The sequence below is a fragment of the Triturus cristatus genome, chromosome 10 (genome assembly GCF_964204655.1).
Source record: "Triturus cristatus chromosome 10, aTriCri1.1, whole genome shotgun sequence".
Taxonomy (NCBI): Eukaryota; Metazoa; Chordata; class Amphibia; order Caudata; family Salamandridae; genus Triturus; species Triturus cristatus.
In genome coordinates, this window is record NC_140593.1 from 854,478,569 (window position 1) to 854,491,868 (window position 13,300).

The following is a 13,300-nucleotide window of genomic DNA, read 5'->3' on the forward strand; positions in this document are numbered from 1 at the left end:
CTAGAATTGGCTGCAAATCACAAGATAGAGTTCAATGTCCGTGTGTACTGCCTACTCCCAGCTACCTCTCTGTCTTCCATATGTAAATTAAAATTCGCAAGGTGGGACCAATGACAATGTGCTCCTCCCACATAACCAGGAAGCCCTGTTGAACATGTCTGCCTGTGTTGTTGCAGGGACAGTGCCTTCTCCGCCCAAAAGGTGGCAGGAGAGCCTCACAACAAAGATGGGATCAACTGCTTAATGAGAAACCAGCACAGCAGTTTGTGTGATGGAGTGCAAATTTAACAGAAGGTGTGCCTGAGGTGTCCCTTCCAGGAATACATGGAATTGTGATTGAGGGCCCAGCCTGATCGTTGGTGGATTTCTCGTCATATGTTACAGGTCCGTGCAAAGATTGTGGTGTGTGGGGAATGCACTGCAAAAAACAGGACGATTTAAGGGTGTAAAAGAAACCTGTCAGAAGTGGGATTTGAACCCACGCCTCCATGAGGAGACCAGAAGTCTCAGTTGCACTGAAGATTGAGCTCTCTTGAGTCTGGCGCCTTAGACCACTCGGCCATCCTGACAGCCCTGGGTGTGCACAGATCTGACTCTTCTGACTGCACCTGCCAATGTTTGCACTTACAACGTTCACAGCAATGTCACAAGTGTAAAGACCCCACAATACAACATGGCATGACAAAAAAAAAGCTAGGCACAAGAGCGACCACTGATGGATGCGGATTACTTTGTTTCGTCTTGCAAAAGTAAAGGAAGTTTCCCACGGCTCGCTGGGTTCAAGGACCGCCTCTTCTTAAGCTTGCATTGAGATACTAAGGTTTTAGAGGGTGCACATAAAAGTAGCTCATGCACAGTGTTTCTGCCCGGTCTCGAACCGGGGACCTTTCGCGTGTTAGGCGAACGTGATGACCACTACACTACAGAAACTCACTTGCTGTGTTTTACTGTTAGAGCAAGGTTCCTCTCAAGGATTCTCTCTACTTCTATTCTGCTGTATCAGCAGCCACTCAGAAAGCGAGGAGCAAGTGTGAAAACTGCAGAGATATCAGCCAACATGCTTGCAATTAGACGTATTAAAAATTGACTTATGCAGGCATCGACAGACAAATATCTGATGCCTAAATGCCAGCAAGTACAGCTTGGGAAAGTATCACCTGGGACACACACAGACTAAGCATGAAGGCAGAAAAAGCATGGTGATCCATGTTTCTTATGAGGTTCAAAATATTTTGTGCAACAATGCGGCGAGTGTAATGAGAAATAGTCAGGCATTGTGAGTTTTGAGTAGGATTCGTATGTTTACCTCTGAAAAAGGGCTCGTCCGGGATTTGAACCCGGGACCTCTCGCACCCTAAGCGAGAATCATACCCCTAGACAAACGAGCCGAGGCACACAAGAGTCGCTTTTCGCACCGGCTCCGGGGGTTATTGGCAGCGAGTTAGTGAATGCTTCACCCAAAGCAAGCAACTGCACATGCTGCTCTCTTCTGCAATATGGTTGCTGTCTTTTCCATGGCCGTCATCGAACAAGAAATGAAAATGCCTCTATCCTTCAGACATTTTGTTTGTTCTAGGTGTATGCTCTCGGTGAGGTCAATAAAACCATTTCTGCTCTCATGCCTTGCTTTCATGAAGTAGGCCCAACCTTCAGTACACAAGGACGTGCAAACGAATAGCGCAATCTATCGTCACTTCTCTTTTTGAGCTGTCACTGATGCCCCTGGAGCACAGTACGTCACGCTGGTGAGGGATAGACAGCTTCCATTATCTCAGCTTTTCTATAAGTTGAGAGAGTAAATGCAAACTGTGTGAAAAACAGAAAGCTGCTGTTTCTGCCCGGTCTCGAAGCAGGGACCTTTCGCGTGTAAAGCGAACGTGATAACCACTACACTACAGAAACAGACACGCTTGCAGGAATCTTCTTGGCATGTAGTGGGCTGGAATGCACAGACCAAGGGCCAATGTCAATGAAGCTCAAAGTTGGACCATCCTTACCCGATCTCTTTCTTTGGAAGAAAGGAACGAGGACCACTTTTATTCCAAAAGGCGATTTTAAAACCATACCTGAAACCACACTAGAAAAACACTTTGCATTTAATTTTCCTACACTGATGGTCCACCCCAGAAAAGCAGTTGCAAAGAAGTCCGGCACTGAAATTCTATACGCCAAAAGTGGGAAATAGCGTAGAGGGAAAGGAACTTTATCACCATACACGGCGTCTTATAGCATTGAAAAGAAGAAATGGCCCTATATAATAAGCAGCCTAAAAATAATTCCACAGCATGGGCTCGTCCGGGATTTGAACCCGGGACCTCTCGCACCCGAAGCGCGAATCATACCCCTAGACCAACGAGCCTGATTCCCCAGTCAGCATTTTAAGCAATTTCTGATGCGTCTTTCAGAAACAAAGCAGGGCTATTTGGCTGCTCTCTCTCTATGTGAACCACACAAAGTCATGTTTTCTCTCAAGGTGTTGTTTATTTCACTCTTGCAAGGAAGGGATCAGTCGATATCCTAGCTGCCAGAGAGCAGAAAAAAGGCGCTGATGAGAACTGCAGGCACTTTCTGGCACTTGTACTCCTCTGCAAGTCCTGGACACTTGCCCCATAGACTTCCACCCCAGATGCAAGGGAGGGCCTGCCAATTCTTGCTCCTAAGACAGAGGCATTTGATTCTTGGATTCAAACACGCTCACTCAGCGCTCGATCAGGCTCGATCAGGCGAGATTTATATGAGTGGCTCTCAGGACTGAAACACTAACCTGGGAGCCCCAGGGTGGCTGAATTCCCAGGATGGCCATTTTTGGGCAAGTCACCTCCTTTCCTCCTGCCTCAATCTAGAATTGGCTGCAAATCACAAGATAGAGTTCAATGTCCGTGTGTACTGCCTACTCCCAGCTACCTCTCTGTCTTCCTTATGTAAATTAAAATTCGCAAGGGGGGACCAATGACAATCTGCTCCTCCCACATAACCAGGAAGCCCTGTTGAACATGTCTGCCTGTGTTGTTGCAGGGACAGTGCCTTCTCCGCCCAAAAGGTGGCAGGAGAGCCTCACAACAAAGATGGGATCAACTGCTTAATGAGAAACCAGCACGGCAGTTTGTGTGATGAAGTGCAAATTTAACGGAAGGTGTGCCTGAGGTATCCCTTCCAGAAATACATGGAATTGTGATTGAGGGCCCAGCCTGATCGTTGGTGGATTTCTCGTCATATGTTACAGGTCCGTGCAAAGATTGTGGTGTGTGGGGAATGCACTGCAAAAAACAGGACGATTTAAGGGTGTAAAAGAAACCTGTCAGAAGTGGGATTTGAACCCACGCCTCCATGAGGAGACCAGAAGTCTCAGTTGCACTGAAGATCAAGCTCTCTTGAGTCTGGCGCCTTAGACCACTCGGCCATCCTGACAGCCCTGGGTGTGCACAGATCTGACTCTTCTGACTGCACCTGCCAATGTTTGCACTTACAACGTTCACAGCAATGTCACAAGTGTAAAGACCCCACAATACAACATGGCATGACAAAAAAAAAGCTAGGCACAAGAGCGACCACTGATGGATGCGGATTACTTTGTTTCGTCTTGCAAAAGTAAAGGAAGTTTCCCACGGCTCGCTGGGTTCAAGGACCGCCTCTTCTTAAGCTTGCATTGAGATACTAAGGTTTTAGAGGGTGCACATAAAAGCAGCTCATGCACAGTGTTTCTGCCCGGTCTCGAACCGGGGACCTTTCGCGTGTTAGGCAAACGTGATGACCACTACACTACAGAAACTCACTTGTTGTGTTTTACTGTTAGAGCAAGGTTCCTCTCAAGGATTCTCTCTACTTCTATTCTGCTGTATCAGCAGCCACTCAGAAAGCGAGGAGCAAGTGTGAAAACTGCAGAGATATCAGCCAACATGCTTGCAATTAGACGTATTAAAAATTGACTTATGCAGGCATCGACAGACAAATATCTGATGCCTAAATGCCAGCAAGTACAGCTTGGGAAAGCATCACCTGGGACACACACAGACTAAGCATGAAGGCAGAAAAAGCATGGTGATCCATGTTTCTTATGAGGTTCAAAATATTTTGTGCAACAATGCGGCGAGTGTAATGAGAAATAGTCAGGCATTGTGAGTTTTGAGTAGGATTCGTATGTTTACCTCTGAAAAAGGGCTCGTCCGGGATTTGAACCCGGGACCTCTCGCACCCTAAGCGAGAATCATACCCCTAGACCAACGAGCCGAGGCACACAAGAGTCGCCTTTCGCACCGGCTCCGGGGGTTATTGGCAGCGAGTTAGTGAATGCTTCACCCAAAGCAAGCAACTGCACATGTTGCTCTCTTCTGCAATATGGTTGCTGTCTTTTCCATGGCCGTCATCGAACAAGAAATGAAAATGCCTCTATCCTTCAGACATTTTGTTTGTTCTAGGTGTATGCTCTCGGTGAGGTCAATAAAACCATTTCTGCTCTCATGCCTTGCTTTCATGAAGTAGGCCCAACCTTCAGTACACAAGGGCGTGCAAACGAATAGCGCAAACTATCGTCACTTCTCTTTTTGAGCTGTCACTGATGCCCCTGGAGCACAGTACGTCACGCTGGTGAGGGATAGACAGCTTCCATTATCTCAGCTTTCCTATAAGTTGAGAGAGTAAATGCAAACTGTGTGAAAAACAGAAAGCTGCTGTTTCTGCCCAGTCTCGAACCAGGGACCTTTCGCGTGTAAAGCGAACGTGATAACCACTACACTACAGAAACAGACACGCTTGCAGGAATCTTCTTGGCATGTAGTGGGCTGGAATGCACAGACCAAGGGCCAATGTCCATGAAGCTCAAAGTTGGACCCTCCTTACCCGATCTCTTTCTTTGGAAGAAAGGAACGAGGACCACTTTTATTCCAAAAGGCGATTTTAAAACCATACATGAAACCACACTAGAAAAACACTTTGCATTTAATTTTCCTACACTGATGGTCCACCCCAGAAAAGCAGTTGCAAAGAAGTCCGGCACTGAAATTCTATACGCCAAAAGTGGGAAATAGCATAGAGGGAAAGGAACTTTCTCACCATACACGGCGTCTTATAGCATTGAAAAGAAGAAATGGCCCTATATAATAAGCAGCCTAAAAATAATTCCACAGCATGGGCTCGTCCGGGATTTGAACCCGGGACCTCTCGCACCCGAAGCGAGAATCATACCCCTAGACCAACGAGCCTGATTCCCCAGTCGGCATTTTAAGCAATTTCTGATGCGTCTTTCAGAAACAAAGCAGGGCTATTTGGCTGCTCTCTCTCTATGTGAACCACACAAAGTCATGTTTTCTCTCAAGGTGTTGTTTTTTTCACTCTTGCAAGGAAGGGATCAGTCGATATCCTAGCTGCCAGAGAGCAGAAAAAAGGCGCTGATGAGAACTGCAGGCACTTTCTGGCACTTGTACTCCTCTGCAAGTCCTGGACACTTGCCCCATAGACTTCCACCCCAGATGCAAGGGAGGGCCTGCCAATTCTTGCTCCTAAGACAGAGGCATTTGATTCTTGGATTCAAACACGCTCACTCAGCGCTCGATCAGGCTCGATCAGGCGAGATTTATATGAGTGGCTCTCAGGACTGAAACACTAACCTGGGAGCCCCAGGGTGGCTGAATTCCCAGGATGGCCATTTTTGGGCAAGTCACCTCCTTTCCTCCTGCCTCAATCTAGAATTGGCTGCAAATCACAAGATAGAGTTCAATGTCCGTGTGTACTGCCTACTCCCAGCTACCTCTCTGTCTTCCTTATGTAAATTAAAATTCGCAAGGGGGGACCAATGACAATCTGCTCCTCCCACATAACCAGGAAGCCCTGTTGAACATGTCTGCCTGTGTTGTTGCAGGGACAGTGCCTTCTCCGCCCAAAAGGTGGCAGGAGAGCCTCACAACAAAGATGGGATCAACTGCTTAATGAGAAACCAGCACGGCAGTTTGCGTGATGAAGTGCAAATTTAACGGAAGGTGTGCCTGAGGTATCCCTTCCAGAAATACATGGAATTGTGATTGAGGGCCCAGCCTGATCGTTGGTGGATTTCTCGTCATATGTTACAGGTCCGTGCAAAGATTGTGGTGTGTGGGGAATGCACTGCAAAAAACAGGACGATTTAAGGGTGTAAAATAAACCTGTCAGAAGTGGGATTTGAACCCACGCCTCCCTGAGGAGACCAGAAGTCTCAGTTGCACTGAAGATGAAGCTCTCTTGAGTCTGGCGCCTTAGACCACTCGGCCATCCTGACAGCCCTGGGTGTGCACAGATCTGACTCTTCTGACTGCACCTGCCAATGTTTGCACTTACAACGTTCACAGCAATGTCACAAGTGTAAAGACCCCACAATACAACATGGCATGACAAAAAAAAGCTAGGCACAAGAGCGACCACTGATGGATGCGGATTACTTTGTTTCGTCTTGCAAAAGTAAATGAAGTTTCCCACGGCTCGCCGGATTCAAGGACCGCCTCTTCTTAAGCTTGCATTGAGATAATAAGGTTTTAGAGGGTGCACATAAAAGCAGCTCATGCACAGTGTTTCTGCCCAGTCTCGAACCGGGGACCTTTCGCGTGTTAGGCGAACGTGATGACCACTACACTACAGAAACTCACTTGCTGTGTTTTACTGTTAGAGCAAGGTTCCTCTCAAGGATTCTCTCTACTTCTATTCTGCTGTATCAGCAGCCACTCAGAAAGCGAGGAGCAAGTGTGAAAACTGCAGAGATATCAGCCAACATGCTTGCAATTAGACGTATTAAAAATTGACTTATGCAGGCATCGACAGACAAATATCTGATGCCTAAATGCCAGCAAGTACAGCTTGGGAAAGCATCACCTGGGACACACACAGACTAAGCATGAAGGCAGAAAAAGTATGGTGATCCATGTTTCTTATGAGGTTCAAAATATTTTGTGCAACAATGCGGCGAGTGTAATGAGAAATAGTCAGGCATTGTGAGTTTTGAGTAGGATTCGTATGTTTACCTCTGAAAAAGGGCTCGTCCGGGATTTGAACCCGGGACCTCTCACACCCTAAGCGAGAATCATACCCCTAGACCAACTAGCCGAGGCACACAAGAGTGGCCTTTCGCACCGGCTCCGGGGGTTATTGGCAGCGAGTTAGTGAATGCTTCACCCAAAGCAAGCAACTGCACATGCTGCTCTCTTCTGCAATATGGTTGCTGTCTTTTCCATGGCCGTCATCGAACAAGAAATGAAAATGCCTCTATCCTTCAGACATTTTGTTTGTTCTAGGTGTATGCTCTCGGTGAGGTCAATAAAACCATTTCTGCTCTCATGCCTTGCTTTCATGAAGTAGGCCCAACCTTCAGTACACAAGGACGTGCAAACGAATAGTGCAAACTATCGTCACTTCTCTTTTTGAGCTGTCACTGATGCCCCTGGAGAACAGTACGTCACGCTGGTGAGGGATAGACAGCTTCCATTATCTCAGCTTTCCTATAAGTTGAGAGAGTAAATGCAAACTGTGTGAAAAACAGAAAGCTGCTGTTTCTGCCCGGTCTCGAACCAGGGACCTTTCGCGTGTAAAGCGAACATGATAACCACTACACTACAGAAACAGACACGCTTTCAGGAATCTTCTTGGCATGTAGTGGGCTGGAATGCACAGACCAAGGGCCAATGTCCATGAAGCTCAAAGTTGGACCCTCCTTACCCAATCTCTTTCTTTGGAAGAAAGGAATGAGGACCACTTTTATTCCAAAAGGCGATTTTAAAACCATACCTGAAACCACACTAGAAAAACACTTTGCATTTAATTTTCCTACACTGATGGTCCACCCCAGAAAAGCAGTTGCAAAGAAGTCCGGCACTGAAATTCTATACGCAAAAAGTGGGAAATAGCGTAGAGGGAAAGGAACTTTCTCAGCATACACGGCGTCTTATAGCATTGAAAAGAAGAAATGGCCCTATATAATAAGCAGCCTAAAAATAATTCCACAGCATGGGCTCGTCCGGGATTTGAACCCGGGACCTCTCACACCCGAAGCGAGAATCATACCCCTAGACCAACGAGCCTGATTCCCCAGTTGGCATTTTATGCAATTTCTGATGCGTCTTTCAGAAACAAAGCAGGGCTATTTGGCTGCTCTCTCTCTATGTGAACCACACAAAGTCATGTTTTCTCTCAAGGTGTTGTTTTTTTCACTCTTGCAAGGAAGGGATCAGTCGATATCCTAGCTGCCAGAGAACAGAAAAAAGACGCTGATGAGAACTGCAGGCACTTTCTGGCACTTGTACTCCTCTGCAAGTCCTGGACACTTGCCCCATAGACTTCCACCCCAGATGCAAGGGAGGGCCTGCCAATTCTTGCTCCTAAGACAGAGGCATTTGATTCTTGGATTCAAACACGCTCACTCAGCGCTCGATCAGGCTCGATCAGGCGAGATTTATATGAGTGGCTCGCAGGACTGAAACACTAACCTGGGAGCCCCAGGGTGGCTGAATTCCCAGGATGGCCATTTTTGGGCAAGTCACCTCCTTTCCTCCTACCTCAATCTAGAATTGGCTGCAAATCACAAGATAGAGTTCAATGTCCGTGTGTACTGCCTACTCCCAGCTACCTCTCTGTCTTCCATATGTAAATTAAAATTCGCAAGGTGGGACCAATGACAATGTGCTCCTCCCACATAACCAGGAAGCCCTGTTGAACATGTCTGCCTGTGTTGTTGCAGGGACAGTGCCTTCTCCGCCCAAAAGGTGGCAGGAGAGCCTCACAACAAAGATGGGATCAACTGCTTAATGAGAAACCAGCACAGCAGTTTGTGTGATGGAGTGCAAATTTAACAGAAGGTGTGCCTGAGGTGTCCCTTCCAGGAATACATGGAATTGTGATTGAGGGCCCAGCCTGATCGTTGGTGGATTTCTCGTCATATGTTACAGGTCCGTGCAAAGATTGTGGTGTGTGGGGAATGCACTGCAAAAAACAGGACGATTTAAGGGTGTAAAAGAAACCTGTCAGAAGTGGGATTTGAACCCACGCCTCCATGAGGAGACCAGAAGTCTCAGTTGCACTGAAGATTGAGCTCTCTTGAGTCTGGCGCCTTAGACCACTCGGCCATCCTGACAGCCCTGGGTGTGCACAGATCTGACTCTTCTGACTGCACCTGCCAATGTTTGCACTTACAACGTTCACAGCAATGTCACAAGTGTAAAGACCCCACAATACAACATGGCATGACAAAAAAAAAGCTAGGCACAAGAGCGACCACTGATGGATGCGGATTACTTTGTTTCGTCTTGCAAAAGTAAAGGAAGTTTCCCACGGCTCGCTGGGTTCAAGGACCGCCTCTTCTTAAGCTTGCATTGAGATACTAAGGTTTTAGAGGGTGCACATAAAAGTAGCTCATGCACAGTGTTTCTGCCCGGTCTCGAACCGGGGACCTTTCGCGTGTTAGGCGAACGTGATGACCACTACACTACAGAAACTCACTTGCTGTGTTTTACTGTTAGAGCAAGGTTCCTCTCAAGGATTCTCTCTACTTCTATTCTGCTGTATCAGCAGCCACTCAGAAAGCGAGGAGCAAGTGTGAAAACTGCAGAGATATCAGCCAACATGCTTGCAATTAGACGTATTAAAAATTGACTTATGCAGGCATCGACAGACAAATATCTGATGCCTAAATGCCAGCAAGTACAGCTTGGGAAAGTATCACCTGGGACACACACAGACTAAGCATGAAGGCAGAAAAAGCATGGTGATCCATGTTTCTTATGAGGTTCAAAATATTTTGTGCAACAATGCGGCGAGTGTAATGAGAAATAGTCAGGCATTGTGAGTTTTGAGTAGGATTCGTATGTTTACCTCTGAAAAAGGGCTCGTCCGGGATTTGAACCCGGGACCTCTCGCACCCTAAGCGAGAATCATACCCCTAGACAAACGAGCCGAGGCACACAAGAGTCGCTTTTCGCACCGGCTCCGGGGGTTATTGGCAGCGAGTTAGTGAATGCTTCACCCAAAGCAAGCAACTGCACATGCTGCTCTCTTCTGCAATATGGTTGCTGTCTTTTCCATGGCCGTCATCGAACAAGAAATGAAAATGCCTCTATCCTTCAGACATTTTGTTTGTTCTAGGTGTATGCTCTCGGTGAGGTCAATAAAACCATTTCTGCTCTCATGCCTTGCTTTCATGAAGTAGGCCCAACCTTCAGTACACAAGGACGTGCAAACGAATAGCGCAATCTATCGTCACTTCTCTTTTTGAGCTGTCACTGATGCCCCTGGAGCACAGTACGTCACGCTGGTGAGGGATAGACAGCTTCCATTATCTCAGCTTTCCTATAAGTTGAGAGAGTAAATGCAAACTGTGTGAAAAACAGAAAGCTGCTGTTTCTGCCCGGTCTCGAAGCAGGGACCTTTCGCGTGTAAAGCGAACGTGATAACCACTACACTACAGAAACAGACACGCTTGCAGGAATCTTCTTGGCATGTAGTGGGCTGGAATGCACAGACCAAGGGCCAATGTCAATGAAGCTCAAAGTTGGACCATCCTTACCCGATCTCTTTCTTTGGAAGAAAGGAACGAGGACCACTTTTATTCCAAAAGGCGATTTTAAAACCATACCTGAAACCACACTAGAAAAACACTTTGCATTTAATTTTCCTACACTGATGGTCCACCCCAGAAAAGCAGTTGCAAAGAAGTCCGGCACTGAAATTCTATACGCCAAAAGTGGGAAATAGCGTAGAGGGAAAGGAACTTTATCACCATACACGGCGTCTTATAGCATTGAAAAGAAGAAATGGCCCTATATAATAAGCAGCCTAAAAATAATTCCACAGCATGGGCTCGTCCGGGATTTGAACCCGGGACCTCTCGCACCCGAAGCGCGAATCATACCCCTAGACCAACGAGCCTGATTCCCCAGTCAGCATTTTAAGCAATTTCTGATGCGTCTTTCAGAAACAAAGCAGGGCTATTTGGCTGCTCTCTCTCTATGTGAACCACACAAAGTCATGTTTTCTCTCAAGGTGTTGTTTATTTCACTCTTGCAAGGAAGGGATCAGTCGATATCCTAGCTGCCAGAGAGCAGAAAAAAGGCGCTGATGAGAACTGCAGGCACTTTCTGGCACTTGTACTCCTCTGCAAGTCCTGGACACTTGCCCCATAGACTTCCACCCCAGATGCAAGGGAGGGCCTGCCAATTCTTGCTCCTAAGACAGAGGCATTTGATTCTTGGATTCAAACACGCTCACTCAGCGCTCGATCAGGCTCGATCAGGCGAGATTTATATGAGTGGCTCTCAGGACTGAAACACTAACCTGGGAGCCCCAGGGTGGCTGAATTCCCAGGATGGCCATTTTTGGGCAAGTCACCTCCTTTCCTCCTGCCTCAATCTAGAATTGGCTGCAAATCACAAGATAGAGTTCAATGTCCGTGTGTACTGCCTACTCCCAGCTACCTCTCTGTCTTCCTTATGTAAATTAAAATTCGCAAGGGGGGACCAATGACAATCTGCTCCTCCCACATAACCAGTAAGCCCTGTTGAACATGTCTGCCTGTGTTGTTGCAGGGACAGTGCCTTCTCCGCCCAAAAGGTGGCAGGAGAGCCTCACAACAAAGATGGGATCAACTGCTTAATGAGAAACCAGCACGGCAGTTTGTGTGATGAAGTGCAAATTTAACGGAAGGTGTGCCTGAGGTATCCCTTCCAGAAATGCATGGAATTGTGATTGAGGGCCCAGCCTGATCGTTGGTGGATTTCTCGTCATATGTTACAGGTCCGTGCAAAGATTGTGGTGTGTGGGGAATGCACTGCAAAAAACAGGACGATTTAAGGGTGTAAAAGAAACCTGTCAGAAGTGGGATTTGAACCCACGCCTCCATGAGGAGACCAGAAGTCTCAGTTGCACTGAAGATCAAGCTCTCTTGAGTCTGGCGCCTTAGACCACTCGGCCATCCTGACAGCCCTGGGTGTGCACAGATCTGACTCTTCTGACTGCACCTGCCAATGTTTGCACTTACAACGTTCACAGCAATGTCACAAGTGTAAAGACCCCACAATACAACATGGCATGACAAAAAAAAAGCTAGGCACAAGAGCGACCACTGATGGATGCGGATTACTTTGTTTCGTCTTGCAAAAGTAAAGGAAGTTTCCCACGGCTCGCTGGGTTCAAGGACCGCCTCTTCTTAAGCTTGCATTGAGATACTAAGGTTTTAGAGGGTGCACATAAAAGCAGCTCATGCACAGTGTTTCTGCCCGGTCTCGAACCGGGGACCTTTCGCGTGTTAGGCAAACGTGATGACCACTACACTACAGAAACTCACTTGTTGTGTTTTACTGTTAGAATAAGGTTCCTCTCAAGGATTCTCTCTACTTCTATTCTGCTGTATCAGCAGCCACTCAGAAAGCGAGGAGCAAGTGTGAAAACTGCAGAGATATCAGCCAACATGCTTGCAATTAGACGTATTAAAAATTGACTTATGCAGGCATCGACAGACAAATATCTGATGCCTAAATGCCAGCAAGTACAGCTTGGGAAAGCATCACCTGGGACACACACAGACTAAGCATGAAGGCAGAAAAAGCATGGTGATCCATGTTTCTTATGAGGTTCAAAATATTTTGTGCAACAATGCGGCGAGTGTAATGAGAAATAGTCAGGCATTGTGAGTTTTGAGTAGGATTCGTATGTTTACCTCTGAAAAAGGGCTCGTCCGGGATTTGAACCCGGGACCTCTCGCACCCTAAGCGAGAATCATACCCCTAGACCAACGAGCCGAGGAACACAAGAGTCGCCTTTCGCACCGGCTCCGGGGGTTATTGGCAGCGAGTTAGTGAATGCTTCACCCAAAGCAAGCAACTGCACATGTTGCTCTCTTCTGCAATATGGTTGCTGTCTTTTCCATGGCCGTCATCGAACAAGAAATGAAAATGCCTCTATCCTTCAGACATTTTGTTTGTTCTAGGTGTATGCTCTCGGTGAGGTCAATAAAACCATTTCTGCTCTCATGCCTTGCTTTCATGAAGTAGGCCCAACCTTCAGTACACAAGGACGTGCAAACGAATAGCGCAAACTATCGTCACTTCTCTTTTTGAGCTGTCACTGATGCCCCTGGAGCACAGTACGTCACGCTGGTGAGGGATAGACAGCTTCCATTATCTCAGCTTTCCTATAAGTTGAGAGAGTAAATGCAAACTGTGTGAAAAACAGAAAGCTGCTGTTTCTGCCCAGTCTCGAACCAGGGACCTTTCGCGTGTAAAGCGAACGTGATAACCACTACACTACAGAAACAGACACGCTTGCAGGAATCTTCTTGGCATGTAGTGGGCTGGAA

At 47.0% G+C, this 13,300-nt stretch overlaps 14 non-coding genes across 14 annotated transcripts; all 14 read right to left on the reverse strand.

Annotated features, from left to right (window-relative positions):
* Window positions 1-457: 457 nt before the first annotated feature.
* TRNAL-CAA (transfer RNA leucine (anticodon CAA)) lies at window positions 458-569 on the reverse strand. The gene is made up of 2 exons: window positions 532-569; window positions 458-503 (listed from the first exon to the last, which is right to left on the reverse strand). It is a non-coding gene; the product is annotated as a tRNA-Leu (tRNA).
* Window positions 570-857: 288 nt separating this feature from the next.
* Window positions 858-930, reverse strand: TRNAV-AAC (transfer RNA valine (anticodon AAC)). The gene has a single exon. It is a non-coding gene; the product is annotated as a tRNA-Val (tRNA).
* Window positions 931-3,296: 2,366 nt separating this feature from the next.
* Window positions 3,297-3,408, reverse strand: TRNAL-CAA (transfer RNA leucine (anticodon CAA)). The gene is made up of 2 exons: window positions 3,371-3,408; window positions 3,297-3,342 (listed from the first exon to the last, which is right to left on the reverse strand). It is a non-coding gene; the product is annotated as a tRNA-Leu (tRNA).
* A 288-nt stretch (window positions 3,409-3,696) lies between these two features.
* TRNAV-AAC (transfer RNA valine (anticodon AAC)) lies at window positions 3,697-3,769 on the reverse strand. The gene has a single exon. It is a non-coding gene; the product is annotated as a tRNA-Val (tRNA).
* A 386-nt stretch (window positions 3,770-4,155) lies between these two features.
* On the reverse strand, window positions 4,156-4,227 carry TRNAP-AGG (transfer RNA proline (anticodon AGG)). The gene has a single exon. It is a non-coding gene; the product is annotated as a tRNA-Pro (tRNA).
* An 899-nt stretch (window positions 4,228-5,126) lies between these two features.
* Window positions 5,127-5,198, reverse strand: TRNAP-CGG (transfer RNA proline (anticodon CGG)). The gene has a single exon. It is a non-coding gene; the product is annotated as a tRNA-Pro (tRNA).
* A 937-nt stretch (window positions 5,199-6,135) lies between these two features.
* TRNAL-CAA (transfer RNA leucine (anticodon CAA)) lies at window positions 6,136-6,247 on the reverse strand. Its single transcript has 2 exons — window positions 6,210-6,247; window positions 6,136-6,181 (listed from the first exon to the last, which is right to left on the reverse strand). It is a non-coding gene; the product is annotated as a tRNA-Leu (tRNA).
* A 1,259-nt stretch (window positions 6,248-7,506) lies between these two features.
* TRNAV-UAC (transfer RNA valine (anticodon UAC)) lies at window positions 7,507-7,579 on the reverse strand. The gene has a single exon. It is a non-coding gene; the product is annotated as a tRNA-Val (tRNA).
* A 385-nt stretch (window positions 7,580-7,964) lies between these two features.
* On the reverse strand, window positions 7,965-8,036 carry TRNAP-CGG (transfer RNA proline (anticodon CGG)). The gene has a single exon. It is a non-coding gene; the product is annotated as a tRNA-Pro (tRNA).
* Window positions 8,037-8,973: 937 nt separating this feature from the next.
* Window positions 8,974-9,085, reverse strand: TRNAL-CAA (transfer RNA leucine (anticodon CAA)). Its single transcript has 2 exons — window positions 9,048-9,085; window positions 8,974-9,019 (listed from the first exon to the last, which is right to left on the reverse strand). It is a non-coding gene; the product is annotated as a tRNA-Leu (tRNA).
* Window positions 9,086-9,373: 288 nt separating this feature from the next.
* TRNAV-AAC (transfer RNA valine (anticodon AAC)) lies at window positions 9,374-9,446 on the reverse strand. Its single transcript has one exon. It is a non-coding gene; the product is annotated as a tRNA-Val (tRNA).
* Window positions 9,447-11,812: 2,366 nt separating this feature from the next.
* Window positions 11,813-11,924, reverse strand: TRNAL-CAA (transfer RNA leucine (anticodon CAA)). The gene is made up of 2 exons: window positions 11,887-11,924; window positions 11,813-11,858 (listed from the first exon to the last, which is right to left on the reverse strand). It is a non-coding gene; the product is annotated as a tRNA-Leu (tRNA).
* A 288-nt stretch (window positions 11,925-12,212) lies between these two features.
* On the reverse strand, window positions 12,213-12,285 carry TRNAV-AAC (transfer RNA valine (anticodon AAC)). Its single transcript has one exon. It is a non-coding gene; the product is annotated as a tRNA-Val (tRNA).
* Window positions 12,286-12,671: 386 nt separating this feature from the next.
* On the reverse strand, window positions 12,672-12,743 carry TRNAP-AGG (transfer RNA proline (anticodon AGG)). Its single transcript has one exon. It is a non-coding gene; the product is annotated as a tRNA-Pro (tRNA).
* Between the last annotated feature and the right edge of the window lie 557 nt (window positions 12,744-13,300).